This window comes from Belonocnema kinseyi, chromosome 6, assembly GCF_010883055.1.
Source record: "Belonocnema kinseyi isolate 2016_QV_RU_SX_M_011 chromosome 6, B_treatae_v1, whole genome shotgun sequence".
NCBI lineage: Eukaryota > Metazoa > Arthropoda > Insecta > Hymenoptera > Cynipidae > Belonocnema > Belonocnema kinseyi.
Window position 1 is genome coordinate 107,008,888 of NC_046662.1, and position 5,274 is coordinate 107,014,161.

At 28.9% G+C, this 5,274-nt stretch overlaps 1 protein-coding gene across 5 annotated transcripts in view; it reads left to right on the plus strand.

Moving 5' to 3' along the window:
* LOC117174780 overlaps positions 1-5,274 on the plus strand; it is a 246,670-nt gene that overhangs the window by 92,079 nt on the left and 149,317 nt on the right. For 3 of the 5 annotated variants that reach the window (XM_033364138.1, XM_033364140.1, XM_033364142.1), the window contains exon 1: positions 1,505-1,689. The exons of the other annotated variants lie outside the window; for them this stretch is intronic. The gene's annotated coding sequence lies outside the window, so the exon portion shown is untranslated. Of the gene's footprint in view, positions 1-1,504; positions 1,690-5,274 lie in introns of those variants that run through there. 5 annotated transcript variants of the gene reach the window in all.

Here is a 5,274-nt window from a genome sequence, read left to right on the forward strand (position 1 = left end):
TTGTAATTCATGCGATATAGTTTTCTCAGTGTAGCATTAAATTATGCAATGTTCAAAAACTCAATATGATAAAGTGGTCGTGCTAACTTCACAGAACTCATGTTGACACGTTAATGCTTAGTACCGAAATAGTTGATCGTTAGATGTATCACTAATTGTCTCGGAAACTTATCACTCGTGGAGAAAAATGCTTCAGAAAGAAAATTTGTATCTTAATGAGATCTACAACTTTTGTTTGGAAAATGTTGCAGAATTTTGCGTATTGGCTGAGATAAACTGAAAAATCCATGATGTTTATGTGTTTTTTTTTTTTTACATGAAAATTGATTTATCATTCATTTTTTTTTCGGAAACTGTCACTCGCAGAGAAAAATATTCGAAAGACAAAATATGTATCTCAATGGGAGCTACAACTTTTGTAAAGAACAATTTGCGAAATTTTGCATATTGGTTTAGATAAACGCAAATACGATTTTTATGGTTTTTTCATGGTTTCACCATGAAGATGGTCTAGTCGTCAATTTTCACTATCAAATTCGTAATCAGCGCACCAAAGTACATAAGTATGTGGATTTTAAGTAAAATCGGAGAATTCAGCTATTCGGAACTGCACCCAAAAAAATTTCCATTTTTCTTATTAAGTAAACAAAATTAATAAAACACTTTTTTCAAAATCAACCCAGACCGATTTATACCGAATTTTTTATTAGCTTTACAGACATTTTTTGCCCACTGTGTGCCGCGGCCAGTCCGTTAAATTTGTAGAGTTAGTTCGAACAGTTTTGAATTTATTTTGAATAAAAAAAATACTTTTTCTCTGTTGTTCAGGGTTTCTTAGAGAGTCGCTTATAGCTTGTATATAAACATCAATTTAGTCTAAAAATATTTGATTTTCCTTTCCAAATTAACAGAGAACGAAAGTTTTCATATTCGGGAAGGCAGAAAAACTAATTTTAATCACGTATAAGATCTATATAATACCTCGTCACTTATTATCTTTCAGTTTCTCTAATTTTATTAGGTATGTAGGATAAATTTTCATTAATATTAAAATTAATTCCTTTCTTTCTTTTGATTCTTGCTCTTCTTATATATGTATTACGTATTTTATATTTTCGGCGATGTAAAGATGATGTAATTTTCTCGGTCTAGTGCAACTCTTTATCCATGAACGTTGACTTTTTTCCGGCAAAAGCTTATGACGTAACTATCTTTAATTCATGACAAGGTCCCCTCTGTTATTTCGGGCTCTGACAAAACTCAGATAAGTGTTTGTGTTATATCGACCTCTGTCACTTGATTCTCTCTATGTGATACTTTTTTAAAAAGGAAGGAACCGTCCCTCCCACCAATGTAGCCTCACAACTACTCCTAATTCTAGCATTACCTTGAGGATTGCGCAATGCCAAGCCTACCGTATAATATCTTAAATTAAACTACGGTATACATATCTTTCTATTTACTAAAGCCGTTCCGGGACGCTGTGGCCAGTTGTAGAATGAAACTGAAAAAGTGGCACATCGTTTTCAGATTCTAGACAAGCAAGTTGACAGTTGCTTTACGGATTTTCGTTGAAAAATTAATAACAAGTGGATTTAAGTCATTGTTATATATATATATATATATATATATATATATGCTGCAATTTTCTTACAAATAGTGAACACAATACATACAGTTGTTGACATTGTAAGTATAAGTATTTTTTTCCTGTTGCATGCATATATGACGCGCGTAGTAGCGGCACATAGTGGAGCCAAAAAATATTTCGACAAATTGATATCACAGGAACACAGCAAACGTGTGCATAGCCAAAAAAGTGATCTATACGTCATTGTAGTTTTGGTCTATCATATTTAAAATCTACATTGATGGCAATTTTCTGCTTACTAGGCTTTTTGTATATTATTTTGAATTTTTATTTTAGGACAAGTTATGCATTTTTTAATAGTCCTTATGTTGGAAAAAATTTCCCCAGGTTTTGGTCGTCAGATTTCCTTGAATATCGTATTCTTTTGATCTCAAATGAGCTGTGTAGTGAATTTCTTTTTCTGTGTATTCCTTTTGCAGGTGAATCTCTTTGGAAATCCCAACAATAATCCACAATAATGTGCACGTTCTATTTTCCTCGATATCTACTTTCCATTTCTCAGATGTCTTTTGATGAAATCTTTTGCTCTTCTGTTAACTGTAATCACCCACATTTTCGGGAAACGAGTCAATATGTGAATTAAGAAAATTAAATTTTAATAAATTCACACTAAAAATGTTATATCTTGTTAGATAATAGAAACTACTTAGTATTTCTTTTCGCATTTCTCTCCACAAAAATGTGGAATAGCGTATACAAAATGGTGTTCTTTTTTAAAAAAAAGTTCAATTTGTTTATAAACAATTGATATTTTTTAACAAGTTTAATTTCTTTATATTCGGAAGAAAGATTACTGGAATGCACGTTTTTAAACAAAACTTTAACGTTAGAATTTTCGAAATCCGTTCAGCCGTTAACGAGGAACATGTTGATTATGCTGTAACTTGGGATAATTTGACCTAAACTAAAAATAAAAACTCGAATACAAAAAAAACTGGTAAGCAGAAAATTTCAATCAATGCAGATTTTACTATGCTAGACCAATACTTTGATACTTTATAGGCCGCTTTTTTGGATTTGCACACTTTTTTTTACGTACGCGTGTATTCAGAAGCGATTTCTCAACGGATTTGAATGTGTTCTTTTTTAAATTGAAACTAACATGATTCCACGTAAATTGATTATGTGCTTCCTAAAAATTGTCTGGTAGCTTTCAAATTGTTTCAAAATTCAGTGAATTGTTTATAAACAAATAAGTGAGGGAAAATGTTTTCGCAGTAAATGTGAAAAATGTACAGACAAAAACCGTTTTTAATTTAATTTATGAGATAATAAATAATTTTTTATTTTATAAACAAATTTTATAAACAATTATCTACAGGAGGTATTCATGATAAAATGAATCAAGCTTTTTCTACTGAATTACCGAAAATTAAATGAAAATGTCAATAATCAGATTTGGTCATTAAATAATAATGTATGGTGGTTTAAACAAATTTGATCAAGAAATACACTATCTACACGGAGAAACTTTCAGTTATAAAATTTGATGGTATGATATTTATTTTTACAATACGACAATAGCAAGCCAGGATATAGAGTCACTATTGCAAGAATTACTATTGTGAATAACAAACTCTGAACTTATTATGTCTATTGAAATATAAAATAAATTATTAAATAATTGCACTTATACCAAAAGAAACTTACTATAATCCCTAAGACAGACTGTGAAGTTTACAAAACACAATAGTAAAAACATTCTATGTTCATTCTACGCATTTCTAATTTTTCCCATAGAAAACAGGAAAAACTTCTATGGTCGAAAGAGCAAAATAAAAGTAAATTCGCATTCACTTCACGCACTATACATTTTATACATTAAACATACAATCAGATATTTATATTTTATTTTAAGCTAAAAGAGAAAAAACCTTGTTAGAAGATATCAGTCCTGGCGGGAATTGAACACGGGTCTTCGGGGCAGCAGAACGGAGATATTTCTTTGTGATAAAACAAATTATAAGGTTTAGGAATTTTATCATCCTCATGAAATGCGACGCGTGTAATGACGTCATTTGGTACTGAATCCATCGACATATAGAAATAGACCGGTACAGTGATCCCAGATCTGAAACGAGATGCGGTCCAATACTGTGACAGGCCTATGTCCGTGTGAATCTAGTAGGAGACGCTGTAAATGACTGAGTTGCGCGCGCAACCCATTTCTCCTCTTCTGAATTTGAAAACTCGAAGATGCACGATTGCCGGTCGGAGCACTTCGTCGATTCTATTTATATATCTATCTGCTAACAGCTAACTGCTTTGAAATAAATTCTGGAGATTGGGATTTTAATATTTCCAGATTTCGATGCTGACCATTCTCATGATTTGAATAGATCGCGCGCCTCTTGATATGCGTATATTTTGAGGTTATGTTATTTCATGTATAAAATATAAATTATATAAATATTAACACTATTATATATATAAATATATACGTATATTAATAATGATAATATTATAATTATGTTATATTATAATAGTCTATTTTTTTTATTTAAAGGTTCATCTTTTTCGTTGAAAATACATTTTTGAAACTGACAATCAATCAATACCATTTTTGGTTAAGAAATCATGTGTTTTGTTAAAAGGTCGTCTTTCTTTGTAGAAATTAAATTGTTCTATGGAAAATTTATACTTTTTGATTAAAAATTAAATTTTTCGGTTGAATTATGAACTATAAATATGTTTTGCTTCTAAAGTCGTTCTGTTGTAAATGCAAATATATTGTTACAAATTAAAATTATAAGTTTTGGTGGAAATACTCTTTTTGTTTTTAAAATTAAATAATTTTGTTTAAAGTTCATGTATTTTGTTGGAAATTGACCTTATTTAGTAGAAATTTAATCCTTTTGGTTGAAAATTTTATCATTTTTGGTCAAAAATGCAATTGTTTGGTTAAAATATCAACTGTACACCTTCTTGGGTTTGAAAGTCGATTATTTTACTAAGAGTTGAACTACTTTGTCCAAAAAATACCCTTTTTTAACAAGGTTTTTTAATTATGATTGAAAATTTAACTATTTGGTTGGAAGTTTAACTCTTTCATTGAAAACTCATATTTTTCGCTTAAAAATTTCAATTTTTTGTAGATAATTCGTCTTTTTTACTTTAAAATTAAATAATTTCTTTAAAAATTCATGTATTTTGTTTAAGATTTGAAAAAATGAAAAAATTCGTTTTTTTGTCTTGTTCAATTCAATTTTTTAGCACAGTTTTTATCTGGAAATTGTACTATTCCATTTTTTTTAAACTTAATCCTGTGTTAATTAGATTTTTTTCCTAAAATTAAAAAAACTGCAATATAAAAAAATTGCCTTAAAATCGTCCTGATTCCTTTTTTTTTAATTTTTAAAATCTTGTCAAATACTCACTTAAAATTAATTTTTCATACTAAAAAATCATTTTCAATTTTCTTAGCAATCACAACAATTTTTGTTATTTTTTTTGAATATTTTACAATTCTCAAAACCTTTTTTTTTCTTTAATCTGCAAAAATCTACATCGTGTTTCAAATTATTTCAAGTTTTCAATTAATTTTGAATATTATTCTAAATTAAAATTGCAGCGTTCAAACTTAAAATTTAGCTCATTACAATTTTAACAAATCAAGGCTTTTT